General features: G+C 42.2%; 1 protein-coding gene across 5 annotated transcripts in view; it reads left to right on the top strand.

The window, feature by feature from the left end:
- Nucleotides 1-346: 346 nt before the first annotated feature.
- Nucleotides 347-24,220, top strand: part of LOC122453037 (histone-arginine methyltransferase CARM1-like) — a 251,398-nt gene continuing 227,524 nt past the window's right edge. For all 5 annotated transcript variants that reach the window (XR_006272922.1, XR_006272924.1, XR_006272925.1 and 2 more), the window contains exon 1: nt 347-469. The gene's annotated coding sequence lies outside the window, so the exon portion shown is untranslated. The remainder of the gene's footprint in view (nt 470-24,220) is intronic.

Raw genomic sequence — 24,220 nt, 5'->3', positions numbered from 1 at the left:
GGTGCCTCGCGCGCTCTAAACTTGAGCGTTCGGAGCCGGCCCGCGGGGCGCCTGCACCCTCCCACTCATTGACCGCGCGGCCCTGTGCGCCGGGGGTCCCCGCGTGCCAGCGGCGGCCTGGCCGGGTGGAGCGGGGGCGATGCGCGGGGCCCAGCCGGCGGGACCTCCCAGGCGGGAGCGCGACCCCGCGGCGGAGCTGAGGCCGGTGCCCGCGCCTCCCGGCCCCTCCCCTTCCCGCGGCAGGGTTTGGGAGCGCCGGGCGGCGCGGCTCGGGGCGGAGGCGCTCGCACCAGGGCCGCGGCTCCCGCTCCCGCCCGGATCCTGGCGCGCCGGCGCTCCAGTGTGCAGCTCGGCTTGGTCACCGAGGAGCAGCTTTTCGCCGCGGGGCCGCTCTGGCTCCCCTATCCGAAGTCGCTGCGGCTGGAGGTGCACCCGGCGGGGGAAGAGGCGGATGCGACGGGGACCGCCGGTGAGCTGCTGGCGAGTCCGAAGGGGCGGCCCTGGGCCGGCCTGCGTGGGGTCGGGGCAGAGGGGTGCGGGGTGCGCTCAGGCCCGGGGTCGCGTCTCCCGGTCCTGAGCGGGTGTGCGCCCCCTCCCCACGAAGGCTTGGCTTGCGGGGCTGCCGGGCGATCGCGCCAGTTCCCAAAAGGCCCACGTGCTTCCAATTGTGTCTTGATTGAGATCCGAGAAACTTTGGCGCTCTGGGCAGACCGACTCTGCGAACTAGTCTTAGCCGTAACTTGTAGATGTCAGAAGTGAGGCGCGTGATTTCCTCGCTGGGAACCTTTGTCTCTCTCCTTCCAGGCCTCGCTGCCTTTCGAAGGCAGTGGGCCACCACCTCCCGGCCTGCAGCTTTCTTGGGAGCGAAGTTCTGAGTTGGAAGGACTGAGCCGGCTGTGCACAGTCTAGCGGCCGGGGCGGCCGCTGCAGAGTCTTAAGGGCAGCAGTTTCGGTCCCAGAGGTGACTTGACCAAAGACGCGCAAGTGCCAGGCCCCTGGCTTCCTTGAGTCGAGGAGTGGGTGTATGAAGGGAATGCTTCTGATCTTGTGGGATCTCAGAAGTTTTGAGAATTCAAGGAAACCTTAAGAACCTGGCCCCAGAAAATGTGTATACACGCCCGCCAAACTTTGCTTATAACTATGGGGGTGGGGGGCGGGGGGGTCACAGCTCTTTTCTGCAGCTCATGTTAAGTCACTCGTTTTAATAAGTGTAGGGAATAGATCCTGAGGCAGCTGCAAGTCTTGAGACTGCTGAGGCTCCCTCCGACCCTAACTTCTAAGATGTTGAGTCGAGTTTAGAGTGTTCTGCATTGTGGTTCGGTTCTAGTGGGAATTTCAAGAACTGTCCTGCTCCTCAGTAATAAGTGTGATCCCGGCTCACTGCTATATCTCTGAAGCCTTAGAACAGACCCAGGTACATAGTTCGCGCTCAAAAAATGCTTGTTGTGGAATAATAAAACCCTTCACATGTGTCTTCTCTCTTTACTGTAGGCTGGAATGATGAAGTTTGGGTCTTTAAAAAGGAAGTATTTAAAGGCTGAGTATTATTCCCTTGTGTGTATATATACATAAAACACATCTTCTTTATCCATTCCTCTAGGTTGTTTCCATGTCTTGGCTACTGTAAACGGTGCTGCAGTGAACTTTGGGGTGTGTGTATCTTTTTGGGCCACGTTTTTCTCTGGATATGTGCCCAGGAGAGGGATTGCAGGTCATATAATAGCTCTGATTTTAGTTTTTTTAAGGAACCATACTGTTCTCTATAGTGGCTGTATCAATTTACGTTCTTCCCAACAGTGCAAGAGAGTTCTTTTCACTCCATACTCTCTCCAGCATTTTTGGGTTTTTTTGATGGTAACCATTCTGACTGGAATGAGGTGATATCTCATTGTAGTTTTGATTTGCATTTCTCTAAAGCCATGAAATTAAAAGCCATGAGCTTTCTCAAATTCATGTCCATCGAGTCGGTGATGCCATCCAACCATCTCATCCTGTTGTCCCCTTCTCCTCCCACCTTCAGTCTTTCCCAGCATCAAGGTCTTTTCCAGTGAGTCAGTTCTTCGCGTCAGGTGGCCAAAGTATTGGAGTTTAAGCATCAGTCCTTCCAATGAATATTCAGGACTGATTTCCTTTAGGACTGAGTCCCTTGACTGTTCACCTGAAATTATCGCAGCATTGTTAACCGGCTATACTCCAATACAAAATATTTTTGTTGTTAAAAAAATATATAAAAAATTTTTTAAAATGAAGTGAAAGTTGCTCAGCTGTCTCCAGCCCTTTGTGATCCCATTGACTGTAGCCTGTCAGGCTCCTCTGTCCATGGAATTCTCCAGGCAAGAATACTGGAATGGGTAGCCATTCCCTTCTCCAGGGGATCTTCCTGATCCAGGGATCGAATTGCATTGCAGGCAGATTCTTTACCATCTGCCTGGGAAGCCCCCCCCCCCCCCCGCCGCCTTGCCCGCCCCCAAAATATTTTTTTTTAAAGAAATATTAATTATCATTTGACCAGTATCTTAGGAAGCTTTGAGATTTGGCTGGAGGTCAGAAGCCTTACTCAAGTGCCTCATGGATCTCTTTTTTGGATATAAGAAGGAAAAGGAGCAGGTTTCAGTGTTTCTCTGGGGAATTCTGAAACGCAAGGTGCCAGAGACAGTGATTTCAGTTTGCCTATTACAGTGATTTTGTTTAATCTGTAGTCATACATATAGAGAAACAGAAGAGCAGATTTGAGATAAACATGGTACTTGGTGTCCTGTGGCTTTCCCACAAATGTGCTTTAAAAGAAGTATTGGAGGTTCGAGGTGACTGAAGTTGTAGTTTCCTGAGAGCACACCCGATGCCTGGCCTATGAGGGTATAATCATCTTACAGAGAGGAATAAGTTTCCCTCAATGAACAGATCAAATCTGGAGATGACCTCTTTGGTATGCAGTAAACCAAGTTAATGGAAACAAAAGGAATAATTAAAGCTCAGATGAACAGTCATTGCCAAAAGATTTTGACTCAATTCCTAGTCAAAATTCACTAACAAAGAAGCAGAGAACTCTCTCTCCTAACAACTTGAGTCCTATAGCATTCTGTACATGAATGCAGTTACTTAAGTTTGCTGCTCTTTTATGGAGAGTTTTTGGAGAACAATTCTTGAGTCTTTTTTTTTAAGTAGCTCATTTTACTGTATAACCAACTAGACCCCTATGGATGGTGGTTGGGCAGAGCAGCTTACCAACAAATTCTAAAGAACTGTTAGAAGGAAGACTATGCTGTGCTTAGTCGCTCAGTTGTGTCCCTTTGCGACCCCACAGACTGTAGCCCATCAGGCTCCTCTGTCCTTGGAATTCTCCAGGCAAGAATACTGGAGTGGGTTGCCCTGCCCTCCTCCAGGGGATCTTCCCAACCCAGGGATCGAACCCAGGTCTCCTGCATTGCAGGTGGATCCTTTACTGTCTGAGCCACCAGAGAAGCCTGAAGGAAGACTATGTTGTATTCAAATATTGTACATTTAGTAGCAGCATTTTGAATGGGTAGAATTTCTCCTGGGGTAAAGAATGGCCCAGATTCTTTAATGGGATATAAGAAAGGGTCTAAGCAATGTACCCTTAGAAAACGATATCGTTTCTCAGTTTGTGTCTAGAATTTGTTGTTAAACAAGCAGACTCTGGAGTAACATGGCTTGAATTCAAATCCTGGCACTGCCTTTTTCAGCTGTTCTACATTTATCAAAACTTTCATCCTACTTAAGCTTCAGCTTCTTCACTTGTAAAATAAGAATGATAATATACATTTAGGGCTCCCTGGTGGCACAGCAGTGAAGCATCTGCCTGTGATGCAGGAGACACAGGTTCACAGGTTCGATCCCTGGGTCAGGAAGATCCCCTGGAGATTGAAATGGCAGCCCACTCCAGTATTCTTGCCTGAGAAATCCCATGGACGGGAAGAGCCTGGTGAGCTACAATCCATGGGGTCCCAAGAATTGGACAGGACTTGGCAACTCAACCAGCACCCCCACCCCCACATGAGGATTAAATGGAAGAATGCATACACCATGCTTGATACAATGCCTGGCATATATTAAGAGATATATGTTAAGAGATCAGTTTATTTTTTTATATGTTAAGAGATCATGTTAAGAGATCAGTAAGTGTTTTCTGTTATTATTAATATTTATGTTGTGTCCCCCCAGGCAATAGTTTTCTCAGGCTGTGCTGAGGAATAGGTAGGCTGTATTTTTGTGAAGGTTTTTCTTAGAAGGGTTAATTAAATCTGATAATTACTTGGAAAACTGAATAATCTTCTTGATTCCCAGTTTCAGTAGCTTGTCATGTAAAGAATGGGACAGAACAAGACAAATTAGTTTATTCTATTTTCAGTCCCTCCAAAATTGACAATTTTATGAAGTGAACACACCAGGGGATCTAGCCAGTAATGTGCTCTATCTTGCGGACTCTGGGAAGACATTTATCCCTCCCTTCTTTCTTAAAATTTTTTGAGCCCCCATCCTACCAAGAGCCTGCCTGAGGCATGCTTCATTTATCCTCCTATTCCCAGAGCCTTCCACGATACCTGGCATACACAAGACATCACTAAATGTTTCTTGAGTGAGTCAGTGATTTAATGCAAGAATTTTTTAATCTTGCTAAAATGAAAGTTGAAATACTGAGTACTTAAGAGTGCAGATTCTGAATTGTCTCCCTAATGATTAAGACACTGGCTTCACTTACAGTCTAGAGGGATGTTGTAAAATATAGTGAGTTAACAGACAATTGGAGAAATAGTAAGGTACACAGGTCAGGAGACAATTGCCCTGGTTGTCCAGGGGCTAAGACTGCTTCCAATACGGGGGCCCCGGGGTTTATCCCAGGTCAGGGAGCTAGATTCCACATGCTACAACTAAGACCTGGTGCAGCCAAAAAAAATAAACATTAAAAAAAAAGTTTGTTACTCAGTTCCCAAGAAGAGAGAGAGGGCACAGCACACCATGGGGGTAGGGGGATGGAACACGTGGAGAAGCCCTGGAGTCCTCAGGAGGTGGCTGGGAGGAGATAGGGAGCTGTGGGCAAGAGCCTTTGTCATGGTTTCTATGGGAAGGAATGGGTGAGGCAGGGTGGGCAGGTGTAAATTGGCTGGTTAGAATCATTTCAGTGGGCTCTGGGGGCATACAGGCTCTCCCTGGTGGTCTGGTATCTGGCCCGAGGGTGTTTAGGGCAGGTGGATAGTGGCTCAGGGTGTGGGGGCCCAATAAAGGAGACAGTTGTTGTGTGGAGTCTGGATTGATTGGATTCTATTTGAAAAGTGTGCTTGCAGGTAAGTTGTTAACTATCTCTAGGAATTGGTTTACCCTGGGAGAGGCAGTGTATCCAGTATCAGAATACACAATGAAAAATCATGGTTAGTACAAGGGAGAATCAGAATACCAAAGAATTAGCAAGTATATAGGGTGGGGTGGGTGCTGCTGGCGTGGAGGGTGGCTGCAGGTAGGAAGGGCTTGTGGGTCAGGAGTTGAGTTCAGGTGATGGAGAAAAACATATTGTTTTCATTGAACTGGGAAAGGGAAGGGAACCAAAAAAAGTGGGGGATGAGGCTGCTTCTCCTCCACCCCTTTCTCCAAGGTCTGCATAATCCTGTGCTGGGGAGCAGCGGGGAGATGAAGTGCTGAGACTGTATTGTGCAAAGGCTAAAGGTAGAGTGGATCTCCAGGAGGAAAGAGAGAACTTTTACTCAGTTTCTCAGTTTAGAGTTGTCTTTTAATTAATCTGGAAGAGTTTGGAAAATATATAAATAAGCCACATTGATAATCAAGTATAAAAATACAGTGGTTTTTGTCTCTGAGGGATGGTGAAAGGATGCCAGGTTTTTTGTCCCCTAGTGGTTGCTCATCTCATTAGATGAGGGAGAAGAAATGTCAGAGAAACAGATCCTTTGTATCACATGGTACACTAATCTTCCTCCGTTAAATCTGTGCTAAAAGTGTTAGTAAGTTGAGACCTAGGGACTGCAACTTAGAGTCTGCAAGTCAGGCATCTGTGTGTGACATGAGCATTAATTACTTTTCTTTTTTTAAATATTCATTTGGCTGTGCTGGATCTTAGTTGTGGCATGTGGAATCTTTAGTTGCAGCCTGAGGGGTCTAATACCCTGACCAGGGATTGAACCTGGGCCCCCTGCATTGAGAGTGCAGAGTTTTAGCCACTGTACCACCAGGGAAGTCCTGAGCATTAATTACTTTTCATTCAGCAGGTGTTTATTGAACACGTGTTCTGTCCTAATCACTGTGTGGGCAGTGTGGGGCTGGATAAAGACCCAGGATTATGGAACTATTATTTTAATTGGGGGGAAGACAATAGCCAAAGAGGCGGCAAGATGATTTCAGATTGAGGTAAATGAACAGAATGAAAAATTAGAGACATTGAGAGGAAGGCTAACTTATAAAGAATGTGGTCAGGGAAGGCCTCTCTAAGGAAGTAATCCTTGATCTGAAGGAGGAAGGATGAAAGGAGCCAGCTAAGCAAAGTGCTGGAGGAAAACCATAACAGGTGAGAGAAGGGCAGGTGGAACGGCCCTGTAGCTGGAAGGAGCCGATGTGTGTGACATGGCCAGTGAAACTGATGCTTCTTAAGGGGGATGGGGAGTAACGTGAATTGAAGTTAGCACTCCTGTTTTTATTGAAGCATGACAGGTTCCCTCAGTGCCTTAAAATAACTGCCATGCTCCCGGACCACTCTGTGGGTTAAGAAACCAGGCAGGACTTGACTGGATGATTCTTTTGCTCTCTGTGGCATTGACAGGTGACTCCTTGGCACTCAGCTAGTAGCCAGCGTGGTCTGGGGTATCCAGGAAGGCTTTTTCACTTGGGCTGGCATCTGGGCTGGTGTGATAGTTAATTATGTGTGTTAATTTGGGTGGGTCATGTGCCTAGATTACTGACCAAACATTATTCTGGATGTGTCAGTGAGGGTGTTTTGGGATGAGAGTAATATTTAAATCAGTAACTTTGAGTATAGCAGATTGCCCCTCGAGAATGTGGACGGGCCTCAGCCAATCACTTGAAGACCTTAATAGACTGGTCTTTGCTCAGCAAGAAAGAACTCTGCCAGCAGATGGTCTTTGAACTTAAACTACAACGCTGAGACTGTGAGTAGGGAGCCTGCATGGTCTCTTCGCACCTGGGGCTTCTCCCAGCGAGACTTCTATTGCCCAGTGAGAGTTTTCCAGCAGACAAAACAGAAGCTGCCTTCCTTTTTGTGACCCATGCGTGGATGTCAGCTGATATCACCTGTGTCATGCTCTGTTGGCCAGATCGGTTACAAACCTGCGCAGGTTCAACAGGGGAGGATGTGGATAGACCTCACCTCTTCATGGCAGGGGTGTCAAATAATTTACATGAAATGTTTTATTTTTTTTTCATTTATTTTTATTAGTTGGAGGCTAATTACTTCCCAACATTGCAGTGGGTTTTGTCATACATTGACATGAATCAGCCAAAATGTTTTAAAATTGCCGCTTAGACCAACTGGGTCATGTAGGATACACACACACACTCATTCTCTCACTCTTTCTCTCTCTCTCTTTCTCTCACTCACACACGCACTTTCGGGTTTTTGGAGAAACTGTAATAACAGTCCTCTTCATCACAATTACTGAAACAGCTGATAGAGAGCATGGGTTTTGATGTGTACCACAGAGGGCTTTCTCATTTTTCTCTTATAAACTGAACTTGCCCCCACTTGAGATGAGCACCTCACAGAATGCCTTCTCTACAAGCAGCAGATTGGGAAGCAAGCAGGGAGGGGCTAGATGTGCGGGTTCTATCCTCCTCTCAGTCATAAATCAGAGAATCCTGGGGGAGGGAGAGTGGGCATGGGGAAAGAGGCTGGAGTCCTTACTGGGACACAGTATTTCTCAATGGGGCATAAACAGCATTTGTGCTGGAACATTCTTCTTTGTGAGAGACATTGCAGAGTGGTTAGCACCTCTGGTCCCTTGGCGGCAAATCCCAGCAACCCCAAGTTTCACAGCCCAATTCCTGTGACGGAGAGAAACAACGTTCATGCTGCTAGTGGAACTCCTTCAGGTGGCATGTGAGGGAGGAAGAATGCAGAGTCTCTTCCCCTGCCTGCCCCCACCCGGCAGTCACAAACTCAGCACACCCTAACATGTCTCCTTCCAAACTGTTTGAAAAACAACTACATATTTCTCTAGCACAGTAGTCCACCCCCGAAACAGTAGATCATTCCTTATATTCTTGGGCAAATCCGACCTTGCTACTGTTTAATCCTAGCAACTATTTCGATTTTGTTGCACTGAAGAGTTGTTTTAAAATGTGAAATACTGTCAGAATCCTGCCAAGTAACTCCTTTTTTTTCATTGTTATTTTACCAGAAGCAGTGCTTTCATGATTTCTTGTGGCTTTCCAAGGAAGATATTTAATGGAATGAAATGGAGGCTTTCAGCTGGACCTGGTTTTGTGTTCCAGCATATGGGATGCACAAGCAGTCAAGCAAAAGCCTTTCCTCCCTCTGTCAGGCAGTAATGGAACCTCGAATGGGTGACAAATGGAAAATGGTTCAAGGCCCTTGTGTTTCACCGGAAGTGAAAACAGATGAAAAGGCTTGTTTTTCTGGCCAGATAAAGATCTTTTAAAGATCCCTTTCATTCCCCATTTTCAATAGTGTTACTAAGTTTGTGGTTAGTACCAATGAATAAACTATTTCAAGGACAGGCAGTCCACTGATTAATACTTAAAATCAGTGCCACTGGGAAGAGAAAAGAGGCATGAGGATCTTGTGAGTAAACTGTAGATACCATAGTTGCTTGTGATATTCAGAGTTGTTTTTTAAAACAGAGAGATTATTGAAGCAAAAAAAAAAAAGAAAGCTATGTCACTGACATTATATTTGTGCTTTGTGTTGTGGCTGGCCACAGGATATTTGAAATGTATAGTTACTTTAAAAGATGACGCTTATAAAAATGGACCAGACTAGGACCATCCTGATGATGAAACAGTTTCTTTACCTCCTTTCCCTGCTCCTGTGGTCACAGCGATGTGCATTCTTATCCCTGGCACATTGGAGCATATGGTCATTAGTAACCTCCTCCTCCCAGGATTTTCCTCCCTTTTAAACCCCTAGTGCCTGAGAGGCTTTCCCCCATACCCCTCAGTTCCTTCTCTGTCTTGCCAGGGTTTCACCTGAAGATCTGTAAAAGCTGAAGAGGGTTAGGTTTTCCCAATATATTAGCATTTTAACAGGAACACATTCCTTGCTCAATGGAATGCCCTTACATTCTTGAGTAAGGTCTCACTAGGTATCTCAGATCTTTAAAATGTTTAAATTTAATTAATTAATTAATTTTTGCTGCGCTGTCTTTATTGAGGTGTGTGGGCTTCTTGCTGCAGTAGCTTCTCTTGTAGAGCACAGACTCTAGCGCACAGGCTCGGTGGTTGTGGCAGATGGGTTTAGTTGCATGTGGAAGCTTAATTCCCGGAACCTGTGTCCCCTGCATTGGCACGCAGATTCTCAATCACTGGACCACTGGGGAAGCCCTTCTTACATCACTTTTTAATTACTACACTTACTTCCGTTTAGCTAAGCTACTCCCTCCGTGGGAGGTGCTGCACACGTTAGGCTCACAATGACCTGGACGGTAGAGAATATTGACAAATGGACCTTATTTTATTGGTCCATTTGTTCCAGGTACATTGTCCACAAACCTGAGCACCTCCTCCTTGCCATGGTAAACATCTTGTGTTTAGCTACCCAGTCTTTGGCCTGTGATAAAATTGGATGTCTGGCCACAAATCCATAGGATGAGAGAATACTTGCTTGTTGCTTACAGGGAGCTAGATTCTTCAGTGAGCTTAGAAACCTGAGTGAATGGGTAGAGTGGCTGATGGTATCATTCTTGGCATATTTTAGATAGACATGAGGTTTCCTAAACTCCAGGTCACCAATCTAAATAAAATTGTGTGACCATCTTTTGTTAATTGCTTCTCGCTGTTTGAACCTGTTTTATGGTCAGGCTGGTGAGACGGTTGGATCAACCAGCTTGTGTGTGTGCTAAGTTGCTTCAGTCCCGTCCAACTCTTTGCTACTCTATGGACTGTAGCCCGCGAGGCTCCTCTGTTCCCGGGATTCTCCACACAAGGATACTGGAGTGGGTTACCATGCCCTTCTCCAGGGGATCTTCCCGACCCAGGGATTGAACCCGAGTCTTCTAAGTCTGCACCGGCAGACAGGTTCTTTTTCACTAGGGCTACTTGGGAAGCCCCAACCAGCTCAGATTCCCCCAAGTACTGGCTTCATTACCTTGGCTAGTTTTTTGAACCTGCCTGAACCTTCGTCTTCTTTCCAAGAAGCTAAATTTTATCTCATTAAGTAATGGGGAAAATAAACAAAATAACAAAAAGTAAAAAAAAAAAAATCAAAATGACTTTTATTAATTTTTAAAGTGAGTGGGTTAAAATGATCAAATAAAAATAAAACTATTTGACAAGCAGTTGTGAAGCTAAGCTAACACTTTTGTGCAGCTGGCATTTTAGTACCATTCAGAAAGCCTCAGGTTTCTTTGTCTTTGCTGGGCTTCCTGCAGGCCTAGTGGGGGAAATGTATCATTTGTGATTCTAACAGATTGATTGTGTATAGTTGCCTTTCACAATCAGAATATGGCTGACTCGACTATCAACCAGCCTTTCTATGTGCTGTTCCATCTGCTTGAATTGCTGGTCCATGTCCACATCCCTATCTCAACCCTTTGTATTATGGGTCCTTCTCATCCTTTGAGTCAAAGTTTGAAAGTTACATTTCTCACAAGGCTGAGTACCCAGGGTTCCTACTGGATTTACCACCATTTATCTCAGCCCTCTTGCTTTCATATCAGTGATCACAACTTGCAATGAGAAATTTTAAAAAAATTCTTCCTTCTTGGTTAAAATTGAAGTTGGAATCACCAGTCACAAATCTCAAGAATATTTAATAAGAAACCTTGAGAAGAACAGAAGTTGACCTCAAAGCTTTTGAGAATGTGAAGAGTAGGTTGCAGCATATTTTCCAATTAGGAGCCATGAAGGCAGAAAAAATAAAGAACACTTGCCAGGTCAGGTGGAAGGACTACTTGAGTCAGAGCTACACATCCTCTGAATTTTGTCATGAAGAAATTGAGTTCCAGACCAGTCCCTGAGAGTGGGGGGAAAAAAAGCCTCCTGCAATATTTGGTTTTTAACTATACAAAGTTTATTATTTTCTCCTGGGAAATATAAGTCAACATTGAGCCTCTTATGGCCACCAAAGTTTATTTAACATGTTCGTTATGGGAAATTGTATTTACGTTGTTTCTTTTACAAAATTGAATTTATTAGAATGTTTGTAGAAAATTGAGTTTATTTACCCATTTGTGTTGTACACAGCAGCACTGTGATGAATAGATTACTGTCTTCAGTCAGTCAGTTCAGTTGCTCAGTCGTGTCCGACTCTTTGCGACCCCATGAATTGCAGCACGCCACGCCTTCCTGTCCATCACCAACTCCCGGAATTTACTCAAACTCATGTCCATTGAGTCGGTGATGCCATCCAATCATCTCATCTTCTGTCGTCCCCTTCTCCTCCTGCTCTCAATCTTTCCTAGCATCAGGGTCTGTTCAAATGAGTCAGCTGTTCGCATCAGGTGGCCCAAGTATTGGAGTTTCGGCTTCAGCATCAGTCCTTCCAATGAACACCCAGGGCTGATCTCCTTTAGGAGGGACTGATTGGATCTCATTGCAGTCCAAGGGACTCTCAAGAGTCTTCTCCAACACCACAGTTCAAGAGGCTTACATCCATACATGACTACTGGAAGAACCATAGCCTTGACTAGACAGATCTTTGTTGGCCAAGTACTGTCTCTGCTTTTTAATATGCTGTCTAAGTTGGTCATAACTTTCCTTCCAAGGAGCAAGCGTCTTTTAATTTCATGGCTGCAGTCACCATCTACAGTGATTTGGAGCTCCAAAAAATAAACTCAGTCGCTATTTCCACTATTTCCCCATCTAGAGTGAGTTGCTATTCTCTTCTCCAGGGGATCTTCCCGACCCTGGACTTGAACCCAGGTTTCCTGCGTTACAGGCAGATTCTTTACTGTCTGAGCCACCAGGAAAGCCTAAATAGCAGGGTATTAGCTACCTATTGCTGAGTAACCACCACCAACTCAGTGGCTTAAAACAGTACATTTGATTGTCTTAACTGTTTCTAGGGTCAGCAATCTTTTTTTTTTTTTTTAATTAATTAATTTTTTTTTTTCAGTGGGTTTTGTCATACATTGATATGAATCAGCCATAGAGTTACAAGTGTGGCTTAGCAGGGGCCTTTGCTCAGGATCTCTCAGAGCTGCTGTGGGCAGCCCTGATAGCTCATTTGGTAAAGAATCCACCCACATACAGGAGACCCTGGTTCGATTCCTGGGTTGGGAGGATCCCCTGGAGAAGGGAAAGGCTACCCACTCCAGTATTCTGGCCTGGAGAATTCCATGGACTGTATAGTCCAGGGGGTCGCAAAGAGTTGGAATCGGCTGAGCAAATTTCACTTTCACTTTCTCAGAGCTGCAGCCAAGGCTCTGTTGCACCGAAGGCCCTGCTTGTGCTGAGATTTCATATAAAGATTTGGCTGGGCTAAGGATCCTCTTCTAAGCCCTCTTGTGTGGTTGTTGGCTTAATTCTGTTCATCAGTAGTGGTTCACTGAGGGCCTCAGTTCCTTGTGGTCCATTTGTAGGAAGCCTGCTTCTGTTCCTTGGTACATGGGCTGCCCAGCATGGCAACTTGTGTCCTAAAGGCCAGTAAGAGAGGAAGGAGTCTGATGGCAAGATGAAAATCTCAGTCTTTTGTAACCTAACCATGGAAGTTAGATCCATGACCTTTGATGTAGTCTATTGGTTAGTCACTGGGCCATTCCACACCTGATGGGAGAGGATTCCATAGTGGCATGCATACCAGTGACCACTGAGGGCCATCGTAGAGTCTGCCTGCAACAAGGATTGAAGGTAACAAAGTCCCTGCTTTTACCAAGGGTACGTTCTAGTACCAGTCAGAAAGCATCTGTTGGACCTTCTAAGGGCCTGTTTGAAAAAAATATATCTGTGCTTCTAACACAAATTGCTAAACATCATGCGAAGAATCCTTTTTAAAATTAGTTATCACATATGATATTGCTGTGAAACCCTCAGGGAGTTTGCAGCTAACTTGCAGAACTGAAGCACGTGGCTCAAAGTATACGGAACCTTTCAGCAGAGCTGCACTGATCAGTGGAACAGAAAATCGGCTCCATTGTGCTTTTGGCTTCTAGGTCCTTTGCTTTGCTTTGGATAGCTGGATGGAAGAGGCCCATATTTATGATCAAGACACATCCTTTGTGGGAACCTCTGTCTTATTTTTAGGCAGCTTTACTTTATCATGACTTCATTTCTTTGTTTGCTGGGCTCAGCTAGCTTTTCTTCTTTGCAGGAATACAGGGATGAGATGCACTGCAGATAAAATTCGTCTTATGTTTAGGTTCAGACACTAAAGTGTTTTTATTAAGTCACTCACGGGAGAGACAGAGGTAGCTGCTGTTTCAAATACTAGAAATTACAGTGAAGTTTTATAAAGTGAAACAAAAGTTAGGGCAAATATAGGGAAAGAGAAAGAAAGAAGGAGTGATGGATGGATGGAAGGAATGAAGGAAGGAAGGGGGAAAGAAGAAAGGAAGGGAGAGTACTCACTCTGGGTTTATTGCATCTTGGGGATATACAAACAGATTCACTGTGGCAATGTTGGTATATTCTGTGCTAGCCATGATTTTTGTCCTTATCTAAAATATGTTTCACAAACTTTGACATTTATATAGTCATGGGTTTAGAATTTATATTTTAAAAGACATAGAGACAGATTGTGTACAGGCTTGAGAGAATACCCATGCCTTGAATCGTGGGTATTAGAAAATCAAAGATTAATGAAAATCTATACATTGGGATGGGGAGGAGGAAAGTGAATCTGAATTTTATGCATTGCTGTCAGCCAAACCCAGTCCAACTAATGATCCCGTAGACCCCAAGGTATTTATAAATATCGCAAATTAATGTGAGATGGTCTGCTACCTTGAAAGAAGACTGAGGCATAATTCAGCAACTGGCCTAAGACTCTTTGAGGAAAGAACAGAGCTGACAGTGTAAACACAGTCGTTGGGGCTAGAATCTGGGCCCTTGTAATGCTTCTTTGTGCCTGGGAAACACAAGGTCTGTGTCATTACTTCATGAATTTCCTTTGGATAAAGCTTATGTTTTTCTCCTTATAGGAAGACTCACTTTTAATTTCATAGTTTTTTCCTTCCTCAGAAAATTAAGTTTTTAAATCCTGTTTCCATAGATGACAGGTCCTTCAGGATGTGAATTCTGTTTCCTTAGATTTTTAGAAAGATCAGAAGAGCAGGGAACCTGTCAACCATAGGCAATGAATATTAATTTTCTAATCTATGGAATAATAATAGCATTCGAAGAGAGATTGGTTCAGAGAGGTGGAATAAATCTACAGGTGCACCTAGCTCGTACATAGATGGGTAGGGCTGGGCTTGGCCCCCCATTTCAAAGTCTCCTTGGATAATATTTAGAATGAGTTCTCTTAGTCAATTTATATGATTTGTATCTCTTGACTCCCAGCAATAGTTGTGATTTTTCTTTTTCATTTACAAGAGACATTTTCTTTCCATAAAGTTTTTGGTCCCCTGATATTCCAGTTACAATGGTAATTACATTATCTGGTGTTGAAACATTTTAGGGGTACTGCTTTCTCTGCATTTCTCCATATTCTGATGTAGACCTTCACTTTCCTAGTCAGAATGTGTGCCTGAAACGTAATATAATGTAGTAATACAACTATAAAGGGAAGTGTTTGTGCTAAGTTACAAGTAAAAGTATCGTTTAGTGTTTTGGAAGTCATCTCCAGGTTTTCCTACCCATTTTCCCCCTGATTCATTCTTAAATATATTTTTTGTGCTTTTAGTTAACTCAATTCACATGGGGCCAAAGGTATTTTGCGATCTGTGAATAACACCCACCTTGCAAAAAGGTGAAATTTCTAGTAAATCTAGTTCCTTAGAAAGCTAGAGAGAACACTTTTCTCCATGGAGCTTAGATCCCAAGAAATAGAGACTTCATTTGGTGTGAAGCGAAATAGTAGCTTTTAAATAAACATTTTCTAAAGCAGCATATTCTGTCATTGACAAGTAGCAAGATTGTGAAGGGTCATGGTCATTTTCATTATTTCTCATATTCATTCATGATTATTTATTAAGCATCTGTGCCTGTACCATTATACCATCTTATCAGTAACAAAAGAGCAACCAGTTATTTTGTACAATTCCTACTGTTGGTAATGTGGCACAATAGACGCAATAGAATGTTTTCAGCAGCTGGTAGTACCGGGAGTCCCAGAACTGATGTAAAGGTTCATCTTTGCTCTCATACTTCTTGACTTGACCCTCCTGATTGTCTCTGGAAACAACCAGCTTTTCAGTTCATGGAATGAAATTTCTCTTAAAAGATACCGATAACACGGTATTAACAGAGTAAGAGAAAAGAGACATATAACACAAAGGAATTGAAACATGAGAGGTAAAGTAATGAACACTAGGAAAAAAACCATAATTCCATGTCCATCTTTTTATTATAATCTCAGAAAGTGATTACCAAATATCACATTTCCTACTTAACAAAGGTATCTTATTACATTAGTTACTTACCATGGATCTGCTCCCCCAAATTTCTGCTTTCTCTTTTGGCCTCATATTTGTCACTTTCAGCCAGTTAATTATGTTGGGTATATATCAAAAATAAGCAACACTAATTCAAAAAGATCCATGTATCCTAGTGTTCATAGCAGCGTTATTTATAATTGCCAAGGTATTGAAGCAACCTAAGTGTCCATCAACAGATGAATGACTAAAGAAAATGTGGTGCATGTATATACAATTAAATACTACTTAGTGATAAAAAAGAATGAATTTTGCAATTTGCAGCAACATGGATGGTCTTGGAGGGCATTATGCTAAGTGAAATAAGTCAAGCAGAGAAAGACGAATACTGTAGATATCATTTACACGTGAAATCTAAAAAAATATAACAAACTAGTCAATAAAACAATGCAGTGGACTTAAAGTTATAGAGAGCAAACTAGTGGTTACCAGTGAGGCGAGGGGAGGAAGAGGGGTAACATAGGGATACGGGGAAAAGGGTTATTATAGAATTATAGGAAACCAAGGTGTAAAACTTTGGAAAGTTGTAAAGCACTATAGAATTTAAAGAATCCTCCATTCAGTAAAAAAGAAAAGAAAAGAAAAAAGCTGTTGAGTGAATCTACCCCATTTGGGGCTTCGGTGGTGGTTCACTTGGTAAGGAACCTGCGTGCCGATACAGGAAAGACAAGAGACAGGGGTTTGACCCCTGGATTGGGAAGAGCCCCTGGAGAAGGGAATGGCAACCCACTGCAGTGTTCTTACCTCGAAAATCTCATGGACAGACGAGCCTGGGAGGTTATATTCCACTGGGTCACAAAGAGCTGGACATCACTGAGCACACATGCATGTATGCACACAGACACACACCACATTTTAATACCCCGATAGAAGAGTGTGCTCTTCTAGTAGGCATCTCTTAAACCACTCCAAACTACCTATGCACAGAAATGCAGAGGCATAAACAGTCTTACCATGGAATTTATGTAATTACCATAAAAATAAATCAGGAAATTAAAAGCACATTAATTCATCTAATGAATATTCTACCAGCTCAATCAAATGAAATAAAATATTCCCAAATAAACTTTTGAAAATTTGCAAAAACAAACTACTTTTGGAGGGAGCAGCAATTTAAAAACCAATAGTAGGTTTGGACACAAGATTTAAGAGTTGATTAAAGTTAATAAGGGTTAGTTAAATTCTGGAAAAACATGGAAGAAATTGTCTAATTCTTAAAGGAATGAAGACTAATTTGAAAAATTCCCTAAAGTATATGAGAATCAAATGAGAATAAGAGCATTAAAGAAAATCAGGAAAATGCCACGAGAATGAAAAATGACATTAAAAAAAGAAATTTTAAGAGAGAGGAAGTATTTGAAAAAAGCATAGGCAAACATGATCCAATTAGATATAATTGGATTCCCTGAAAAATGATACATAAAACAATGGAGCATGTGGAGAAAAGGGAACCCTCTTACACTGTTGGTGGGAATGCAAACTAGTATAGCCACTATGGAAAACAGTGTGGAGATTCCTTAAAAAACTGGAAATAGAACTGCCATATGAACCAGCAATCCACTTCTGGGCATACACACTGAGGAAACCAGATCTGAAAGAGACACGTGCACCCCAATGTTCATCGCAGCACTGTTTATAATAGCCAGGACATGGAAGCAACCTAGATGCCCATCAGCAGATGAATGGATAAGGAAGCTGTGGTACATATACACCATGGAATATTACTCAGCCATTAAAAAGAATTCATTTGAATCAGTCCTAATGAGATGGGATGAAACTGGAGCCCATTATACAGAGTGAAGTAAGCCAGAAAGATAAAGAACATTACAGCATACTAACACATATATATGGAATTTAGAAAGATGGTAACGATAACCCTATATGCAAAACAGAAAAAGAGACACAGATGTACAGAACAGACTTTTGAAACTCTGTGGGAGAAGGTGAGGGTGGGATGTTTTGAAAGAACAGCTGTATATTATCTATGGTGAAACAGATCACCAGCCCAGGTTGATGCATGAGACAAGTGCTCCGGCCTGATGCACTGGGAAGACCCAGAGGAATTGGGTGGAGAGGGAGGTGGGAGGGGGGATCGGGATGGGGAATACGTGTAACTCTATGGCTGATTCATATCAATGTATGACAAAACCCACCGAAATGTTGTGAAGTAATTAGCCTCCAACTAATAAAAAATAAAAGAATAAATAGATAAAAAAAATAAAAAAAAACAATGGAAAAAAAAAAAACAATGAAGCAAGTAATATTTAAAACTATAATTTAAAAAAATCCTTATTTCTTGGAAGTTAAAGGTCAGAATCTACAGGCTTACCAGATAACAGGGAATATTGATTCTTAACAGCTAACTCTGACTCCTAACAAGTAACTTTCAGACCTATCTGAGTAAAACAATTAAACTGTAAAGCTTTTTTAAAAAGTCCTTAAAGTAACATTGCAAAAAAATATAAAATATGTTATAAATATGTTTATAGGGTGGCTTTAAACATTCAAAAACCACATACAAAGTACATCAGTAACAGAACAGCATTATCATGTCTTTTAAATATACAAGAACTCAGGAACTCGTAACCAGGGGCCTTCTTGAGGATATCAGACTTTCACTACACAAGAATTGATTCTTTTAAACTGTGGTGTTGGGAAGACTCTTGAGAGTCCCTTGGACTGCAAGGAGAGCCAACCAGTCAATCTTAAAGGAAATCAGTCCTGAATATTCATTGGAAGGACTGATGCTGAAGCTGAAACTCCAATACTTTGGCCACCTGATACGAAAAACCAACTATTTGAAAAGACCCTGATGCTGGGAAAGATTGAAGGCGGGAAGGGAAGGGGACGACAGAGGATGAGATGGTTGGATGGCATCACCGATGTGATGGACATGAGTTTGAGGAAACTCCGGGAGTTGGTGATGGACAGGGAAGTCTGGCATGCTGCAGTCCATGGGGTCGCAAAGAGTTGGACACGAGTGAGCAACTGAACTGAACTCCACATCAAGAGTTAAGCTTCGGCAAAAGGTCTGATGATGTGAATTTAATATATTTCATTGTACATCTCACACTAAATTAAAAATGAAGATGAGGCTAGAGAAATCTGTTATATGTTAAAGTAATGATTAGAAGAAAAATTATAGTCTTAAAACACCTATTAAAATGAAAAATGAAAATTAACAAATGCCAGATTCAAAAAACTAGAAAATGTAAACAAATGAAAGGAAAAGGAGGAAAATAATAAACAAAATAAATAAAATTAGATATAATTAAGCCAGAAACAGGTTTTTGGAAAAATTAGCAAAATATACAAACCCTGAACTAACCTAACGAAAAAGTATAAATATTCAAAATGAGAATTGGCAAGGAAGAAATAGCTGTTAAAACAGAAGAATTTAAAAAAATCATTAGAGACAGTTTTGCCAACATCTATGCAAATGAATTTGAAAACCTGTGTGGAATAGACAATTTCCTAAAGAAATTGACTTTGTTATGAAAAGAAGGTTAAACAGACAGTTCCATCAAAGAAATAGAGATGATTAAAAGGAGCTACTTCATAAGGAAACACCAGATCCTGATGGTTTCACAGGGGAATTCTTCCAAACCATCAAAGGCTAGATATACCCACTGCCTTATAATGTATTTAAAAGTATTGAAATTCTTTTTAATAAATAAGTAAGCTAATGAAATTATAATTAGAAAACTATTACCAATATCATTTAGGAGTATTGGTGCAAAGTTTAATAAAACGTCAGCAAGCAGAATCCAACACTACAGTAAAAAACTGGTAAACCATGATTAAGTGGCATTTATTCCAGGAGGGCAAGCTTGGTTCACAGTTTAAGAAATTCAGTACAATGATATACCACATTAACAGACCTAAGGAGAAAAAAAGATCCTACAAGTATCTCCAGAGAGGCTTAAAAGTCTGAACAAAAATTAAAAATATGTAAGTCTTTTTTTTTTTTTTTTTTTAAGATTTGTGTATTTATAGCTGCACTGGGCCTCTGTTGCTGTGCATGGGCTTTCTGTGGTCTCAGTGAGCAGGGGCTCCTCTCTAGTTGTGGTGCTCAGGCTTCTCATTGCCCTGGTTTCTCTTGTTGCGGAGCGCAGGCTCTAGGCATGCAGGCTTCTCAATAACTGCAGCCCATGGGCTCTAGAGCGCTGGCTCTGTAGTTGTGGTGCACAGGTTTAGTTGCTCCAAGGCATGTGGAATCTTCCCAGACCAGGGATCGAACCCATATCCCCTGCACTGGCAGACAGATTCTTTACCAGTGAGCTACCAGAGAATCCCTGTAACTCATTCTTCAGGCTAACATCTTTGGAGAAATACTAGAGGTACTTGCATTAATACTAACAACAAGGAAAATATGCCTACTATCTGCACTGCCATTCAGCATTGTCCTAGAATCAGTGTCAGTTTCAGTTCAGTCGCTCAGTCGTGTCCGACTCTTTGTGACCCCATGAATCACAGCACGCCAGGCCTCCCTGTCCATCATCAACTCCTGGAGTTTACTCAAACTCATGTCCATCAAGTCGGTGATGCCATCCAACCATCTCATCCTCTGTCGTCCTCTTCTCCTCCTGCCTTCAATCTTTCCCAGCATCAGGGTCTTTTCCAATGAGTCAACTCTTCGCATGAGCTGGCCAGAGTATTGGAGTTTCAGCTTCAGCATCAGTCCTTCCAATGAACACCCAGGACTGATCTCCTTTAGGATGGACTGGTTGGATCTCCTTTCAGTCCAAGGGACTCTCAAGAGTCTTCTCTAATACCACAGTTCAAAAGCATCAATTCTTCAGCGATCAGCTTTCTTCACAGTCCAGCTCTCACATCCATACATGTCCACTGGAAAAACCATAGCCTTGACAAGACGGACCTTTTTTGGCAAAGTAATGTCTCTGCCTTTTAATATGCTCTCTGGGTTGGTCATAACTTTCCTTCCAAGGAGTAGGCGTCTTTTAATTTCATGGCTGCAGTCACCATCTGCAGTGATTTTCGAGCCCCCCAAAATAAAGTCAGCCACGTTTCCACTGTTTCCTCATCTATTTCCCATGAGGTGATGGGACCAGATGCCATTATCTTAGTTTTCTGAATGTTGAGCTTTAAGCCAACCTTTTCACTCTCCTCTTTCACTTTCATCAAGAGAATCTTTAGTTCCTCTTCTCTTTCTGCCATAAGGGTGGTGTCATCTGTATATCTGAGGTTATTGATATTTCTCCCTGCAATCTTGATTTCAGCTTGTGCTTCTTCCAGCCCAGCGTTTCTCATGATGTACTCTGCACATAAGTTGAATAAGCAGGGTGACAATATACAGCCTTGAGGTACTCCTTTCCCTATTTGGAACCAGTCTGTTGTTCCATGTCCAGTTCTAACTGTTGCTTCCTGACCTGCATACAGGTTTCTCAAGAGGCAGGTCAGGTGGTCTGGTATTCCCATCTCTTTCAGAATTTTCCACAGTTTACTGTGATCCACACAGTCAAAGGCTTTGACACAGTCAATAAAATAGAAATAAATGTTTTTCTGGAACTCTCTTGCTTTTTCGATGATCCAGCGGATGTTGGCAATTTGATCTCTGGTTCCTGTGCCTTTTCTAAATCCAGCTTGAACATCTGAAAGTTCACGGTTCACATATTGCTGAAGCCTGGCTTGGAAAGTTTTGAGCGTTACTTTACTAGTGTGTGAGATGAGTGCAATTGTGCGGTAGTTTGAGCATTCTTTAGCATTGCCTTTCTTTGGGATTGGAATGAAAACTGACCTTTTCTTGTAGCCACTGCTGAGTTTTCCAAATTTACTGGCATATTGAGTGCAGCACTTTCACAGCATCATCTTTCAGGATTTGAAATAGCTCAACTGGAATTCCATCACCTCCACTAGCTTTGTGTGTAGTGATGCTTTCTAAGGCCCACTTGACTTGGTGTTCCAGGATGTCTGGCTCTAGGTGAGTGATCACATCATCGTGATTCTTGCAACCTCTTCTTAGTATCTTCTATTTCTGCTAGGTCTATACCATTTCTGTCCTTTATCGAACCCATCTTTGCATGAAATATTCCCTTGGTAGCTCTAATTTTCTTGAAAACATCTCTAGTCTTTCCCATTCTATTGTTTTCCTCTATTTCCTTGCATTGATCGCTTAGGAAGTCTTTCTTATCTCTCCTTGCTATTGTTTGGAACTCTGCATTCAAATGGGAATATCTTTCCTTTTCTCCTTTGCTTTTCGCTTCCCTTCTTTTCACAGCCATTTGTAAGGCCTCCTCAGACAGCCATTTTGCATTTTTGCATTTCTTTTCCATGGGGACGGTCTTGATCCTGTCTCCTGTACAGTGTCACAAACCTTCGTCCATAGTTCATCAGGCACTTGTCTATCAGATCTGGTCCCTTAAATCTATTTCTCATTTCCACTGTGTAATCATAAGGGATTTGATTTAGGTCATACCTGAATGGTCTAGTGATTTTCCCTACTTTCTTCAATTTAAGTCTGAATTTGGCAATAAGGAGTTCATGATCTGAGCCACAGTCAGCTCCTGGTCTTGTTTTTGATGACTGTATAGAGCTTCTCCATCTTTGGCTCCAAAGAATATAATCAATCTGATTTCGGTGTTGACCATCTGGTGATGTCCATGTGTAGAGTCTTCTCTTGTGTTGTTTGAAGAGAGTGTTTGTTATGACCAGTGTGTTCTCTTGGCAAAATTCTATTAGCCTTTGCCCTGCTTCATTCTGTATTCCAAGGCCAAATTTGCCTGTTACTCCAGGTGTTTCTTGACTTCCTACTTTTGCATTCCAGTCCCCTATAATGAAAAGGACATCTTTTTTGGGTGTTAGTTCTAAAAGGTCTTGTAGGTCTTCATAGTACCGTTCAACTTCAGCTTCTTCAGTGTTGCTGGTTCGAGCATAGGTTTGGATTACCGTGATATTGACTGGTTTGCCTTGAGAACGAACAGAGATCATTCTGTCATTTTTGAGATTGCATCCAAGTACTGCATTTCGGACTCTTTTGTTGACCATGATTGCTATTCCATTTCTTCTAAGGGATTCCTGCCCATAGTAGTAGATACAATGGTCATCTGACCATTAAATTCACCCATTCCAGTCCATTTTAGTTCGCTGATTCCTAGATAGTCATACGACGAGGCAATTAGAAAGCTAAGAATTCGAAAAGAAAAATAGAATTGTTTCTATTTGCTGATAATATGATCATGTACTTGGAAAACCCTAGGAAAACAATGGTAAAACTTTCTCACACAATAAAAGGAATTCAGTAAAGTAACAGCATATAAAATTAACATAAGGAAATTGAAATCGCTTGTCTTCAGATAGAGAAACAATAACCAGTGTGCAGACATAATGGTAGAGAAGCCACATTTAAATAGCAACAAAAGAGATTAAATACTTAAAATTGGTTTGCAAAAACCGAAAAGGTAATCTTTAGAACACTTGTGAAAGACACAGAAGTATGTGAATAAATTAAAGACTCCCTCCCCTCATCTTGAAAAGGTGACTCACACCGTAAAGATGAAGTTGGATGAGTTGATACTAGAATTTATGTGGAATGATAAATAGCCAGGAGAACACTAAAAAAGAAAAACTATGCAGGAAAAGTAACCCTACCAGGCATTAAAACACACCACAACTCCTCTATACTTAAAACACGAAGAGAAATGTCAATGGAATAGAATAAAAAGTCCAGAAATAGATCCAAGAATATCTAAAACTATATTTATCATAAAGATGTCATGTCAGATTAGCAGAGCAAAGATGGACTTTTTACTAAGTAATTCTAGGACAACTTATTAGTCATTTGGAAAAAGTTAAAATTAGATTCGTAACTCACATCATACATGAGAATAAACTCCAGATGGATCAGAGATCCAAACCTACAAAATAAAATCATATACATAATATAAGAAAATGTATATAATTCTCCTTTTACCTGTGCGAAGGAAAAGGATTTTTAACTGGGCCTCAAAATACTGATGCAGGGCTTCCCTAGTGGCCCAGTGGTTAAGAATCCACCTTGCAATAGGAGGGCTGCCACTCCTGTCCCTGGTCTGGAACGTTCCCACATGCTGTGGAGCAGCTAAGTCTGTGCGCCACAGATGCTGAGCTAGTGCTCTAGAGCCCACAAGCCACAACTACTGAAGGCCGTTTGCCTGCAGCCTGTGCTCCGCAAAAAGAGAAGCCAAAGAGAAGCTTCTGTGAGAAGCTCGCACACGGCAGTGAAGAGAGGCCCCAGCTCGCTGCAACTAGAGAAAAGCTGCACACAGCATCAAAGATTCAGCATGGCCAAAAAATAAATACATAAAACCTTTAAAAAATACTGAGGCAATAAAAGAAATGATTAATAAAATTTACTACAGAAAAACTGTCTCAGGGACAATGGTGCAAGGCAAAGGAGTAAAGGAAAATATACCTGTTTGAATATAGAGTTCCAAAGAATAGCAGGGAGAGATAAGAAAGCCTTCCTCAGTGAT

This window comes from Cervus canadensis, chromosome 14 (assembly GCF_019320065.1).
Source record: "Cervus canadensis isolate Bull #8, Minnesota chromosome 14, ASM1932006v1, whole genome shotgun sequence".
In the NCBI taxonomy this organism is placed as follows: domain Eukaryota; kingdom Metazoa; phylum Chordata; class Mammalia; order Artiodactyla; family Cervidae; genus Cervus; species Cervus canadensis.
This window is presented reverse-complemented; position numbering and strand designations above follow the sequence as displayed.